The 16,085-nt window shown below is 45.5% G+C and overlaps 1 protein-coding gene across 2 annotated transcripts in view; it reads right to left on the reverse strand.

The window, feature by feature from the left end:
- LOC102936002 (acyl-CoA desaturase) overlaps window positions 1–16,085 on the reverse strand; it is a 40,423-nt gene that overhangs the window by 4,435 nt on the left and 19,903 nt on the right. For both annotated transcript variants that reach the window (XM_027829767.3, XM_043551909.1), the window contains exon 7: window positions 8,212–8,221. The gene's annotated coding sequence lies outside the window, so the exon portion shown is untranslated. The remainder of the gene's footprint in view (window positions 1–8,211; window positions 8,222–16,085) is intronic.

A 16,085-nucleotide genomic window follows, 5' to 3' on the forward strand; every position in this document is an offset into this window, starting at 1 on the left:
ATAAAAATCCTCACCAATTTGCACAGGTGAACACAGACCCAAACCCTTGGATCTTAAGAACAATGAAAAAGCAATCAGGTTCTTAAAAGAAGAATTTTAATTGAAGAAAAAAAGTAAAAGAATCACTTCTGTAAAATCAGGATGGTAAATACCTTACAGGGTAATCAGATTCAAAACATAGAGAATCCCTCTAGGCAAAACCTTAAGTTACAAAAAGACACAAAAACAGGAATATACGTTCCATTCAGCACAGCTATTTTATCAGCCATTTAAACAAAACAGAATCTAACGCATATCTAACTAGATTACTTCCTAAGTTCTAAGACTCCATTCCTTTTCTGTTCCCAGCAAAAGCATCACACAGACAGAGAGAGCCTTTGTTTCTCCCCCCTCTCCAGCTTTGAAAATATCTTGTCTCCTCATTGGTCATTTTGGTCAGGTGCCAGCGAGGTTATCTTAGCTTCTTAACCCTTTACAAGTGAAAGGGTTTTTCCTCTGGCCAGGAGGGATTTTAAAAGTGTTTACCCTTCCCTTTATATTTATGACAGAGAGTATGGTTAAAAAATTAATATACATACAGACATGAGCTTAATTCTTGAGGTTCAGATACATAATGGATATGGTGAGCTTTGTAGTTGCAAAGAGTTCTTTCAGAAATAGTTCATAGTTACAGTCCAATGTCCAATATCATATTCAGGGCGGACCAGTCAGCATTGGGATCCCAGTCTGGTGGCTTAAGCTTCCCCTGATGAAGCATCAAGCAGATCTGGGATGAACAAGATCAGGACCCAAGGATCTTTTATACAGTTGCATGTCTTCTTTGACAATTTGGAGTCCCTTGGGGAACAAAAGGTAATTAGGATGACTTTGAAGGAGGTCCATCACCGGTACTTAGCTATACAAATTAACATAAGGCAATTTGCTTGTTCCTTCGCCATTCACAGGTGATTTGCTATGCATTTCAAAGAGAGATGAATACAGAGATATCCCGTGTTTACAATTCATTTAAATGCTAGGATGTTGTTTTGATCTCTGAATTATCAGAATACAGCATAGACAGGGACTGTTGATTACATTGTCGACCACTACCCATATAGATGTAAATACACAAAAACACAAACATTATCTCCCCACATGTCTTTAAGGGTTGAATTTGAGTAATTTATTTTGCAGGATGTTTAACCCTTTCTGGCCACGTGTCACACATGTGTACCAACCTCAGGGCAGGCTGTTATGTAGCAGGACACAAGGCCTAAATTGGTTGTGAGTTCTATACGTAGATTTCACCAACCAGACCAGTTATCAAATGTGAACCCCTCAGGCACTATAACAGCCTTAACATGGAGTCACAGACAGTCTCCTTGGGTACTCCAATCTGTCTCGCCACTCAGGTGAGTCTGTCTTTGTGATAGCTGTGATCTTTGGTGTAAGGGACCATCAATATTCAGGTTACTCCCAGTCCCAAAGGACCAGCCACATACCACAATCACACCTTAGATCTCACACCAAAGACAACGCTTGTAGCCAATCCTATAATAAACTAAGAAAAGGAATTAGAGTTATTTACAAGGTTAAACCAGGTAAACATAAGTACGCAAAATGAGTTCATTTGAAGTTTTGATAGGTAATAGAAGCTTCTATGATAAGCAAACTCTCTGTGTCCTTTAAGGCTAATCCACGCCAAGCACTGGGGATCTTTTGTTTATGCTTAGTCATCCTTGCCCCTCAGAGTCCAACCAGCATAAAAAATACTGTTTCTCCTTGTTAGGGCCTTTTATTCTTTCCCTCCCTTATTCTTTGAGTTGCAAGTTCAGCTGTTGGGATGAATTCAGTCCCACATCTCCTCTTCTTGGGGGTGGGCAGGAGGCAATCAACAAAGTCTTTTGTTCTCTGATGTTCCACAATGATTTGTCTGGTATCTATGGGCCTTCTTTTGTTGGGCAGGAGATAACACCTACTGTGGCAAACTAGTATTTCACAGTTGGTAATGCTTCTCCCATGCTTGGGGATGTACAGGTACAGCGCAAACACTTATGTGTTACCTTATAACATGGGATATAGATTTTAAAAGTGAGAATAAGGCCTGGTCTACACTCCCAAGATTTTTTTTGCCAAAAGGCAGGGGTGGATGCGTGTGTGTGAGAGAGAGAGATTCTGTGCAGAGCCAGGGAGGGAGGTGCGGGCTGATGTAGGTGTTTCCCCCTCTCACTGGCCCCTGCCTCAGGCCAGGTTGCTTTCTGCGGCTATCTGAACTTAGAAGACAGCATGCCGACACACTCACTGTCCCCCAACGCACACTGTCTGTCTCTCTCCCTCCATACACACACTCCCTGTCTCACACACTCCCCCTGCACACTTCAGTTGAAAAGCAGCTGGCAATCTAGTAGGGTGCCCATGGAACAATGGGAGTAGGAAACCTGCATCATGTGACACTGTACCTGCCCAATGAGGCATTGCAAACCCTTCCCAAAGCACCCTGCAGCCAGTTGCACAATGGGATAGCTACGCACAGTGCACTGCTCTCTGAGTCGATACAAGAGCTGCTAGTGTGGATGCACTCTGCCGACACAAGGAGCTAGTGAGGACGTGCAACAGTGCTTTAATTAAAGTGGCATAACTTTTGGCAAAAAAACTTGGCAGTGTAGACATAGCCTAATGCAGGCAGCAACTTACAAGCATCCTATAAAGTCTAAATACATTTATCTAACCCTGCTACCTATTTTAACAATACTAACACACAGGTGTTTGTCAGTGTTCATTCGAGGCCTAGGGGGCTTGGCATGAGCTGGCACCTGGTCCGCAAGCATCACAATCCCTTGTCTTGTAGTGACCAACACCAGATGCTTCACAGGACTATAAAGCAGCCTCTGAAAGCTCCTGCTCAATTATGCAATGCTGGGGTGGAGAGGAAAGTAACTACTTCCTGATCCAGGAAGTGATCAGCTTTTTCCCTGAAGCACAGGGGCTGGATAACAGTTTTGGCCCTACACTCTAGAAGATTATAAAGGGTGTGACACGTCTCAGGACACCCAAACATGTAATCACCTTGTTGCCACCTTCCTCCACCATGCGGGAGTCTGGCCTGTGCTAGCTGGTTGTTTGCTCCCCAGCACAGCCAGCCTGTCAGCCACACAAGTACTCTCCTCTGTCAGACGACAGATGCACCCCAACCCCAAGTCCCTTTAAAGTGTCCTCCCTGATCATTGGATGCCCATAGAAATTCCAGATCCTCTGTGCCAAAGGAAGTGTGCCCAGTTCCCGAGTCTCACCATAGCCCGCTCCTCCTGTGTCACACACAGCCCGTGAGTTTGGTTACAGTAAAACAAAAGGAAATGTATTTAACAAAAGAAGCATTTCAAGTAGAAACAAGTGTGAGTGATGGAAACAAATGGTGAGACACAGACCAAAATCAGAGAATGTGAACTAAGGTCTGCACTTGTCAATAGTTACCTTTCCTCGCTAATAAAGTACATCCTCACCCGCAAAGTTCAGTCTTTTGCAGCACTAGCTAGCCTCCAGGAGCCAGTCTGTCATGAAGCACTCCCTACTGTTTTAAGGCACTGCCTCAGTGAATGGATGCAGAGCGTCTTTGCACCCTGTAATATGGTGAATCAATCTTTTGTTATTATTCACAGACAGGGCAATCCCCTCGCTGTCTGTTGTTCCTTTTCACTTCCAAGTGGTTTCAATGTTTAGTGTTTGTCTTTTATGTTTTTTCATTGACTCTTCTGGGTTGTTGCTGTGACAAAGGGGGAATTTTCTGTAATCTTTTTATGAATCCTAGGCTTCGCTCTGTTTCCCTCTCTATGTTGCATTGCTACCTAGCAGGTGAAAAAGGGTTAACCCTTCTTCTGGAACAGCACAGGAGACGGGGGTGTGTGTGTGAGAGAGAGCTCTTGCTGGGGTGGAATGAATAGAGTCGGGTAACCATATTTTCCCAAAGGGAAAACAGAACACCTCACGGGGCCAGCCCGAGCCCTCCCTGCCTCCCACGCAAATGAGCTGGCCTGAGGTCTCCCTGCCTGTGCAGGACTGGCCCAGCCCGAGCTGCTCTCCCAAGCTCCCACTCCCATGCAGGGCAGGTGTTGACATGCCCCCTCCCTCCCCCCCACAGGTTCCTCCGCACCCTGCTAGGGGTTGCACCCCAATTTTTTTGCAAAACTGTGCATTTGTCCTGTTTGCTCTTGCCAACAAATCCCCAGTTTTGCCAAAAAAGTCAGGATGCCCGGGACAGGGCTTAAAAAAGGGACTGTCCCGGCCAAAACCGGACGTATGTTCACCCTAAGAATCATTAAAGAACTGACTCAAACCGACTCAAATCAACAGCAAGACAAAGAGACGCCCCAACCTAACAATCAACACCTAACAGCAGGTGGGACGTGGGAGCTGAGCTGGAAACTAGGTGTCAGGAGCCTGGAAAACGGGCTGCCCTTTTGGAGCTTAATTTCAAACCCACTGAGGTTCTAAGTTAACCTAACCCTGCCTCCATTTATCAAGCCCTCATGACAGCAGTAAGTAGGCCCCTTCACAGCCATCCACTGGATTTATCTGCACAGCTCCCCTGGAGGGCAGGGACGTATTGGCCCTGATTTACAATGGGGAAACTGAGGCATAGGATAGATTAAGTGACATGCCCAAGGTCACATAGGGAGTCCATGGCTGAGCCAGGAATTGAACTCAGGTCTCCAGAGTCTCCATCCAGTGAACCACTAGCCTGTCCTTCTACCCTGGCACTTGTCCCCTCACTCTCGGCCACTACCCAATCCACTCCATAGTTACACTGGGATTATATGTCGTTGGAGGGCCCAATCCTTCAGTCCCTCCTGGGATGAGAGGGCCCATTAAAGTCAAGGGAACTAGTCATCTGACTATGGGCTGCAGGATCAGGCCTGGATGTCTTGATATAAGTAGCACAGCAGTATACATTAAAGGCACCAGATACAATACATTGCAGCTACATAATGCATGGAAAGGAACCCCAGTGCAGCTACAGGGCATGAGACAAGCTATGCATGTACCTGTTCGGTACTTTGCACTGCATGCACTTTGCTCTGTAGCAGAGCCTGAGACCCTTCATGCGACATCCCCAATGCTGGTGCAGGAGCCTTCTCCCCTGCAGTGCCTGCCATCTGGAACAACCATCCTGCATCTCCCCACCTCCTCTGTTTAGTCTGAAAGCATCCCTTTGCCATGCCTCTGAATTTCTCTTGCCTTCTTGAGGTATTTGCATTTCATCTCTGCAATGCTAGTATTTAACTCTGTAAAGCATGGCAACGTAGGGGCTGCTTGGGAAATGCTGTGCCTGACTGCAAATATGCACTACTAGGATATACCACGAGCAGTCCTCACACAGCTTGTTAGTATCTTCAGGATCAGGCCCTCACTTTGTATTGTTTCATATATTGTCTGTCTGTATTAATTTGGGAAGGAAACCACTTACAGTAACTCCTCACTTAACGTTGTAGTTATGTTCCTGAAAAATGCGACTTTAAGCAAAACAATGTTAAGCGAATCCAATTTCCCAATAAGAATGAATGTAAATGGGGGGGGGTTAGGTTCCAGGGAAAATTTTTTCACCAGACAAAAGACTATATTATATATACACACATACACACACACACAGAGTATAAGTTTTAAACAAACAATTTAATACTGTACACAGCACTGATGATTGTGAAGCTTGGTTGAGGTGGTGAAATCAGAGGGTGGCAGAAGGTAGGATATTTCCCAGGGGGATGCCTTACTGCTAAATGATGAAGTAGCACTCAGCTGAGCCCTCAAGGGTTAACACGTTGTTAATGTAGCCTCACACTCTACAAGGCAGCATGGATGGAGGGAGGGGAGACAGCATGGCAGAGAGAGACAGAGCCACACACCGTGTGTGTGTGAGAGAGAGAGCGCGATGCGCATTGCCCCTTTAAGTATGCTGACACCACTCTAAGTACATTGCCTTTTTAAGTAGATCAGCAAGTTAAGACAGCAGCTGCTGCCAGCAAGCTCCCTCCGCCCTGAGCCCTGTCTTGCTCTATGGAGATATGGGGTAAGCGGGGTGCAGGGGGGAAGGGGGATACCCTGACATTAGCCCCCGCTGCACAGCAAGCAAGAGGCAGAGGGCAGTAGCAACACATGGCAGCGCGGGGAGAGACAGCTGAACTGCCGGCAATTGATAGCCTGCTGGGCGGCTGCCGCACAGGGAACTTAGGGAAGCGGGGAGATGATGGGGGGCTGCCGGTCCACCCTGGTTCCAAGCCCCCACCAGCTAGTTGCAAGCAGTGGACAAAGCAGGCAGCTGCCAAACGACGTTCTAAGGGAGCATCGCACAACTTTAAACGAGCATGTTCCCTAACTGATCAGCAACGTAACAACGTTAACCAGGGCAACTTTAAGTGAGGAGTTACTGTACAGGGATGTAGCTAACAGTGTGGCCAAGGCCAAGCGATTAAAACTCCTGAATCTGGCCCCAAGGAATCATGATGTTGGCTTAAACTTGAGAGTGCAACAAATAACAACTGCTCGGTTCACTGTCTTTGCCTTGGGGAGTTTGGGTGTTTACAGGTCATGTTTTCAAGCTTTTCTTTGCAATCACAAGGGAAAAGAGACTTCGTTAAAAAAACTGCCAAGTCAAGATTCTCTCCTATAGTCCTTTTCACCATCAGAATCATGATAAAACCCTGAGAATTGGAAATACTGATCCAAAGGGGCAGAGGAAAGTCAGGAGAGTCAAAACACCTGGTCCAGACACAGGAGGCAATGGGCAATCCCTGCTACGGGAGGCAGAGGAGGGAGCAGCAATACGCCTGCTAGCAGAATAAAGTAGGCACAAAAATCTCCTATAACTCAGCCCATCAATGATTCAAACGCATTAAATATTTATACTAGTAATTGGAACTGGTTTGAATCCCTCAAGGGAGAACGGGCAAAGCCCCGCTGTGAGGGGGGTGTCTCAAGGGAAAGGGCGATTCAGTTTCACCGTTCCTGTCTCGCTGGCTGGTTCCACCAGGGTTGCTCCAGGGCTATGGGTGGATGGTGTAGGGACCCATGAGCACAAGCTCTCCCAGCATGCTCTGCTCCTAAGCAAGTGCTGAAGGGAAAGATGGACATGCCCTCATTCTTCATCACTCAGGGAGCAGGCACAATTGGGCCTCAGGGCAGAGCAGATAATGCAAAACGTTCCCACTACAGTTATTTGTATTACAGCAGCGCATGGAGACCTCAACCAAGTCCTCACTGTGCTAGGTGTGATGCTGGCAGACCAGGTGCCAGCTCTTGCCAAGGCTGTAGGCATCAGCTGAGCACTGACAAATTCATAGCTGGAAACCAGACCAGCTCACCTGTATGCTCCTATTGTTCAAGATGGGTGTTTGACTTGGGGCTGGGGGATGTGTTAGTCTCAATAAAATGCTTGTAAGTTGCTGCATGCATTACTCTTACTTGTAATGTCTGTGTCGCATGCTATAAGGAGATATGAACATTTTGTTTTATAACTGTAAAAATGCCTGCTCTGAACCTGTGAACCCAGGCAAGAGGCATGGTTTCCCCTCCCACAAAGAAGGACTATCAAAATTAAGTGGGCCATTGTGGAACATCATGATACAAAGGCTTTGCTAATTGCCCCTGCACAGGCTATGTGCAGAAGGTCTTGTCCCATCAGTTTGAATTCTGGAAGAAGGAAATAAAGGTAGCTGACATGAAGATTTATCATGTCTTCGTTGTTTGGACTCTCTCAGGGCTGGAGCTAGGGAACAGAAGCAGTCAGTCTGTGGCAGAGCCAGGAATTGAGCAGATCTGAGATGCAGGCTGGCACCTCAGCCACAAACCCATCTCTTCTCTTCACAGGAATCCCCCCTCCTGCACATGGATCTGCCAGATTGGAATAGGGGAGGCTAGAAGGATCTCATAAATATATAAAATAAGGTGGGCTCATTAGGCATAAGTGGCCAGGGGTGACTTACGTGAAGCACTCCACAGGATGGCTGATCAAATCTTTATTCCACAGCACACCAAACAGCTTGATTACTTGGTGTCTGGAGCTGCTTAGGTAGCTTGGAGTTTTAGAATGAACAAGGAGAGATGGTGTGGCCATGCACTCCCCGTGGCATGGTGCAAATTGGCAGTGGCTCTGCCTCAGCTTCCCTTCAGCTGATTTGCCCAGCCTCCAATGCATTCTACACTGAGGGGACATAGCCTTCTTCTCAGTCATAACAATTCCACCCCTCCTGGCCTCAATCCTCCAGAGACTCTCCCCCCCCATAACCCCAGGCTGAGCAGAGCACCAAGAAAACAAATGCTTTTACCCAGGTTGGGTTCCTACAAGCCTGGGTCAGTCACTGGCAGCCACACAAGCAAGTATCTACCAGGCCTACCTTTCTGCAAGGAGGCTCTGCTAGGCAGCAGCCTCTGCCACTTCCTAGCCCAGCCATGCCCCAGGTGAGCTGGGCTGTCTCTTTTTAACCCCTTCCTCTAAGCCTAGTACCTGCTTCAGGTGTTGCAGGGCGGGCCTGATTGGCCCCTCCCAAGGAACCCTTTCCTGACTGGTGTGGGCTCTGTACACCCCCTCACAGATGGAGTGGTGAGCCTAGAGTGGGTGATATGGTCAGATGAAAGTGGCATCTTCAAACCAGCAGGATTCTGGGCTAGTCCAACATATATTCCCTGGCCTGTGATTAGAACTAAGACTAGAGAGGCCCCATTACTGCAATGCGATGGGACTAGGGTTCTATTGTCTATTCTGTGACATTGGGCAATGGTTCATCAGGCTGCTGCAGCTACTCAAGAAGTGGATGATGTTTTCAAATAACACTTAGGGCAAATTTACCACTTTCCCTCTGGGGAGCTCAAACATGAACCATTTCAAAGCTACCTCCCCAGGATTCAGATGGGGAAACCAAGGCACCAGGAGTTAAAGCCAAAATTTTCAAGAACAGTCTCCGATTTCTGAGTTCCCAATTTGAGACACATTGGGCCTGATTGTTTAGAAGATGTCCAGCATTGGGCATTTGGGGGGCTAAGGCTGGGAAAGCCAAAAGGGAGGGACCTAAAATCCCAGTACATTTTTGAAAATTTTGGCTTAAGTGATATACTCAGAGAGTGAGTAGCTGTGATGAGAAAAGAACCCAGGAGTTTTGACTCCCAGCCACCTGCTCTAACTACTAGAGTTCCCACCCTCCTAAACCTATCATGGTTGCAGAGTTTCAGCATTTCATGCTGGCATTTAGATTTTTGAACTCAATTGTCCTAATTATGGAGCAAAGCACTTAGATATGAGCAACAAACAACAATAGCTCTGGTGTTAATAATCAGCCTGAGTTAATGGGTTGGATGATAAGGGCTTGTCATAAATATGAAGGGAAGGGTAAACACCTTTAAATCCCTCCTGGCCAGAGGAAAAACCCTTTCACCTGTAAAGGGTTAAGAAGCTAAGACAACCTTGCTGACACCTGACCAAAATGACCAATGAGGAGACAAGATACTTTCAAGGGGTGGGGGACAAAGGGTTCTCTCTGTCTGTCTTTTTTTTTTTTTTTTTTTTCCAGGAACAGAAAAGGAATGGAGTCTTAGGAAGTAATCTAGTTAGATATGCGTTAGATTCTGTTTTGTTTAAATGGCTGATAAAATAAGTTGTGCTGAATAGAATGTATATTCCTGTTTTTGTAACTTAAGGTTTTGCCTAGAGGGATTCTCTATGTTTTGAATCTGATTACCCTGTAAGGTATTTACCATCCTGATTTTACAGAAGTGATTCTTTTACTTTTTTTCTTCAATTAAAATTCTTCTAAGAACCTGATTGCTTTTTCATTGTTCTTAAGATCCAAGGGTTTGGGTCTGTGTTCACCTATGCAAATTGGTGAGGATTTTTATCAAGCCTTCCCCAGGAAAGGGGGTGTAGGGTTTGGGGAGGATTTTTTGGAGAAAGATGTTTCCAAGCAGGCTCTTTCCCTGTTATATATGTGTTAGATGCTTGGTGGTGGCAGTATTAAAGTCCAAGGGCAAAAGGTAAAATAGTTTGTACCTTGGGGAAGTTTTAACCTAAGCTGGTAAAAATAAGCTTAGGGGGTTTTCATGCAGGTCCCCACATCTGTACCCTACAGTTCAGAGTGGGGAAGGAACCTTGACATGGTGGCAGAGTGGTGGGATTAACTTGAAATCATTTTGAGATCAATTTGAGATTTTTTGAACAAGAAGCACAGATTTTAAAAAGGAATCCCCCCCCCCCCTTTGGGCTGCTGGAAAGCAGGTTTTCAGCTGAAAGCAGTTAGTTGGTTTTTTTTTGTCTTGGCTTGGGGGCCAGAGCAGAGACAAAAGGGAATTGTCTTTTGTGAGCTGGAGTTTTCTCTACCTAAAGGCAGGATAGTTAACCTCCTGCAGGGAAATTCACAAGTCTTCACAGACCTGAAGACTTTTTTTTTTTTTTTTTTTTTTTTTTAAACTTAAGAGCAACTAGAGGGGTTTTCTGTCTATTTGCCTGGAGACAAAGGTGTTAGGTTTTTTTTGTTTTGTTTTTTTAAGGATTTTTCTGTAGGCTGATAACCACTATCAGAGAACACAGGTATCCGGTTACAGCACAATCTATTTTGTTTGACAAGCCAAGTTTTTTTTGTTTATTTTGTTTCTAACTCTCAGGTGTAAAGTTAATTAAAAACAGAGGCAAACATGACAGAAACCAAGGCACAACATAAATTGGAGTTAACCAGACTGGAGGCAATGAAAGAGGCAGAAAAAGCCCTAGAGGCTGCCCACAGAAGAGCTATGGAGGCAAAGGACAAAGAAATGGAGGCAGCGAAAGAGGCAGAAAAAAAAAAACCAAGAGGCTGCCCACAAGAGAGCTATAGAAGCAGAAAAGAACCAAGAGGCTGCTCACAGGAGAGCTATGAAGGCAAAGGAAAAAGAAATGGAGGAAAAAGAGAGGAAGCATGAACAGGAGATGAAGGTAAGGGCTGAGCGGAATCTACTGGATAATCCTAACAATCCTTCCCCAACAATCCACAAATGGAAGTGACTATGTCCACAGTATGATGAATCCAGTGATATTGCTGAATATTTTCCTCACCTTTGAGAGACTGTGCACTCTCCATAAAATTCCTGAAGCTCACAAGATGACCATATTGGTCGCAAAATTGACTGGAAGAGCTCTGGACATATTGAATAAGATGCCTATTGATGAAGCTTCTGACTATAATAATTTCAAAGATTTGGTTTTAAAGCAATTTCAAATTACATCTGAAACATACAGAGTAAAGTTTCAAACCCTTAAGAGAGGGCCTGGACTAAGTAATGTGGCTTATCTAAACCACATGAAGGATCTGTTAGATAAATGGGTCCAAGGAAGGGGTGTCACTAGCTTTAACAGAATGTGTGATTTGATAGCTCAGGAGCAATTCCTGAATATGTCCAAGAAGGAAATAAAACAGTGTTTATGGGATAAGGAAATTGACTCAGCAGAAAGTCTTGCTTCTTATGCTGATCAAAATGAGCAGTCCCAGACTGCCAGAGAGGTGGGGCAAGCCAGAACAAAATGGGTGGAGGGAGGAACAACCCTGGTCGCAGTTGGAGCGGATACCAGAAGGGACACCCTCAGACCACACCCTACTACCGAGGGCAGCCCAAGGCCCCGACTACACACCAAGGAATAGTCCAGACACCTTATCGTCCCGCCACACTGTTCTTCAGGAACCCACCTCACCCCAGTGATCTGTCAGCTGGACGATGTTTTAAATGAAATGAGCCGGGGCATGTGAAGGCCAACTGCCCCAAGAACTCCAACAGATTACAGTTCATTGCACCAGAATCACACCAGAGGTCCTCAGGCCCAGATACCTCCCAGATACCCTCATAGCAGAGGGAAACAGTGTGGGCGGGAAGATGGTCACCGCATGGCGGGACACCAGAGCACAAGTGTTGGCTATCCATGCTTCCTTAGTGGACCCCAATTTAATCGGCCCAGAGCTCCAAGTGACAATTCAACCCTTCAAGTCCAACTCTTTCAATTTGCCTACAGCCAAGTTGCCTGTCCCGTACAAGGGCTGGTCAGGAATGTGGACTTTTTCAGTCTATGTTGGTTATCCTATCCCCATGCTGTTGGGGGAAGACTTGGCCAATCATGTGAAGCTAGCCAAGAGAGTGGGAATGGTCACCCGCAGCCAGGCTAAGCAAGCCGTCACGCCTAGCTCTGTTCCTGAAACTTCTACCAGGACCCGGTCAGAGGTGATTGGCCTGGGGTCCGGGTCCATGTCTGCAACAGCAGTAGTGGACCCAGTCCCAGAGACCCAGATAGAGTCAGTCCCAGAACCGGAACTGGTGGAACAACCAGCACCAGACCCATTGCCAGCACTGAATCCAGTGTGGGAATATGGACTGGAATATGTAAAGCAATGGCAGAAACTGAAACTTTGAAAAACAGTAACAAAAAGTAAATAGTGTAGAATCTTGCAATTAATGGCCATAGCAGTAAGATGTCTTAAACATGCCCCAATACTGGCCAGGCAAATAATAAAAAAACCCAGGGAAGTAGAAGTGGTAACCCAGGCTTTGGAAGAAGCATCCCAGGCTGTCGAGCAATAGAAAGCCCAAGCTCTTTGAGCAGGGCAGCAGGCAGTCCAGATACATGATATGCTCAAACAGATAAAGCAGGAGAATAAAAAATTGGAAACAGCTGTGGAAAACCTGCAAAAGAAAGAGGTGCCATCCCCCATTACCTACCACCAGACTTCAAATGTTTTTATAGTGCCTGAAGGATGGGGACAAAAATGGAAACAGGTGGACCTAGCCCAATTAAAAGATGGCACATGGAATAATTGGAATGGATGCTGCACTGGGGCCATGTGGAATGATCCATATCTGCCACCATCCAATAGCTCATGGTCAGGGGCTACTGTACTGCAACCAGCACCTTATAATAAGAACCAGGTTTAAAACCAAACAAACAAACCCTTCACCAAAACCTAAATCAATTCCTGTTAAAAAAGGAACACTGAGTAAAGAGTGGGAGCCCAGAATTGGAAATGGAGCATAGCACCTCACCAATTCCTTGATTCACCCTGAATGTCACACCACAAATAACTCAAAAGTGGATTGGAACTATTAAAAAACACCCATAAAACTCAACAATTAGAAAACAACTTGAAAGGACCAGGGCTCCATCGTGATAAAAGGGAAAATATTATGCCTCAGTACGGGCATCACACACACACACACAGGTATGTGACAGGTCTTTCCTCAGCATCAGTATCTTGAGTGATCACACTAACAATACAAAAATTTTTTAACACTAGGATACAACATAAAGGGGAACTCATTTTTGGGGGCAGCCAAAGAAGGCCTTCCCCCATGTACTAGCTGAGGGGACGGCAACCTTTCAGAAATGGTGTGCCAAGTCTTCATTTATTCACTCTAATTTAAGGTTTCGCGTGCCAGTAATACATTTTAAAGTTTTTAGAAGATCTTTCTGTAAGTCTATGATATATAACTATTGTTGTATGTAAAGTAAATAAAGGTTTTTAAAATGTTTAAGATCTGCATTTTAATTTAATTTTAAAATGGAGCTTATCAGTTTAGTGTGATCCTTGCTTTTTCTTGCTGAGTTTTCCAATGTCTGGCATGTATTTGGATACTTTGAGCTGCACACAGGCTTCTGATCGATCAGTTGTTAACTGGCTCTGAGAGGGACAGAGGACAGATTTCATGTGTGAAAATACCGGTTCACACAGGTATGTGGATCCAAATGCTGAAAGCATTGCAAATACAATTTTCTTCAAACAGTTAAATATCACTGGCAGGGACATCCAGCAGGTCAGAACAGAGGCCCCATGATCTCTCTCGGTAGCTTGAAGTGCACTCTGCAGATCTCCAAACTTTGATGCCCACAATTCTGAGCTTTTTAACTGAATGAGCTGCATTTCGAAATCTTCAGTACACATCCACTGAAATACAGACCAATCCAAGTCACTTTCGTTGAACTTTTCAGGTTTAATTAAAAAAGAAAGCATTGGGCCAAATCGCTGGAAATCTGTCAGAAAATCCTGATTCCAGTTCTTGCATGTATATTCTAATCTCAACGTCAAACGTAGTGTGCTGTTCCACATGGCGTGATAGTGATGTAAGCAGCAAATCAGGACTTAAATATCCTAGTATAGTGGCGCTGGAACAATTTTTAAGGTGGGGATGCTGAGCTCTGCCCCCTCTTGCCCCTGTCTGCACCCCGCACTACCCCAGGCTGGGGCCAGTGGGCCATAGCTGGGGGGTGGCTGCAGAGCCCCATGCCGACGGCCAGGACCCCAGGCCGGCAGCAGAGCCCCCTGGTCCGGTGGCCGGGACCCAGAGCTGGCAGCGGGCTGAGCAGGGCCAGAGGATGGAACCCTAGCTGGCAGGGGGCCGGCAGCCGGTACCCCAGGCCAGCAGTCAGGACCTGGGCAGTGTGAGTGCCGCTGAAAATCAGCTGGCGTGCCATAGGTTGCCTACCCCTGTAGTAGCTACTTCTTCTGTTCAGGTTCATTGTGGTCTTTTAAGCACCTCATACAAGGTACCTGCCTTCTCTCCATATCCCACCATAAATTCTTGGCAAAAGTTAGTGAGCCCCCAAAAAGTCTAAGGATTTAGTATCCATGGGCATCGGAAGGATCTGATGGATTTGAAATTAAACACAGAATCCTTTGGCAGCAGAGAGAAAGATTGGTAGTAGAATTTAGCAAGGTCAGGATGGTCAAAATAAAAGTGCATAAAGGGAAAGACCCATTACAAAGGGGAAATGAACAGGCAGACAAATTCGCCAAAGCAGCAGCACTTACTGGAACATTATGGGAATTTATGCCTGTGGTAGAAACCAGCCCGGCACAAGTAAAACTAGAAAAAAAATTGATAAAAATAACCAGAAAGGATTGCAAGTATTACAGAACATGCAAGCAAAGAGTGAGCTAATACAGAAATGGTTGGAAAAGCGTCCCTCAAAATGGAAGGGTGTGCCTCTGATAAAGGAAGGGAATTTAATTCTGGCAAAGCCAGAGTGAGCGCCACTAAAACCAGCTCAAATCACCACATTTAAAAAGAGGTTCCCTTTCCCTGTACCCCCCATAGGAGGAAATACATATCTGGAGGAACAGCAGCCTCTGAAGGCTCCAGCCCGCCCAGCCCTTTGTAATCAGGCAGTCGAGTTTTAAAGTAAACTTTTATTATGAACAAATACCAGTTCAGATCAGTACAACCAGCCGTCTGATTCCAAATTAGTAGAAATTTCAAAAAGTTTTTCAGTAGACAAAACATGGAGATCTTAGAATGCAGAAACTGACCCGGAAAATTCTCTCACTCACATTTCAATAGCAACAGAGCTTAGACAATGCACAGATTCAACCTTCCAGTCCTTCACTACTTATCCAACACTTGCACATCCCGTCTCCAGGATACCAGAGGGGCTGAGAACACTGTTTGCAATCCAGTCATTTACTACCACCGCCACCACTAGTGGGTATATTGGGCCTTCCACACCCTGATCTCTCAGTGCTTTAGAAGTATTAATTACACCTCACAACACCCCTGTGAGGTAGGGTGCTATCCTTATTTTACAGAAAGGGAAACTGAGACATGGAGAAGTTAACTGACTGGCCCTAGATCTCACAGTGAGTCAGTGGCAAAGCTGGGAATCGAGCTCAGGAGGCCTGCTGCTCTAGCCACTAGACACACTGGAGCTTTGTCTACGTCCACCTCTCACTCTGACTCACTTTAACTAAACTCAGAGAACACACTTGGATACAAACATGCCACCAAAGAAATACAAAGCAAACAAGATTACCTTTAAAACGATGCATCTGTTCCTTAATCTAACAAATTCTAACTCAATACATTCAAAATCACCTGCACCCACAATTTGATGACGGCAATTAAATAATTAAATCAAATTTCTATAAATCATAGAACGGAAAACATCCTGCAAATAGCTGTCAATACTTTTATGCGTATTAAAGAAAAAGACTTAAGGCACCCAGAGACGTATGCCAATCTACTGACAAAGTGACTGGGCAAACACCGGCGCTGTTTGGTTACTTCCACTCCACTTCCCCAGGGTGTCAAGATTTTTGGCTCTGATCAGTACTCTTGGG

This window comes from Chelonia mydas, chromosome 7 (assembly GCF_015237465.2).
Source record: "Chelonia mydas isolate rCheMyd1 chromosome 7, rCheMyd1.pri.v2, whole genome shotgun sequence".
In the NCBI taxonomy this organism is placed as follows: domain Eukaryota; kingdom Metazoa; phylum Chordata; order Testudines; family Cheloniidae; genus Chelonia; species Chelonia mydas.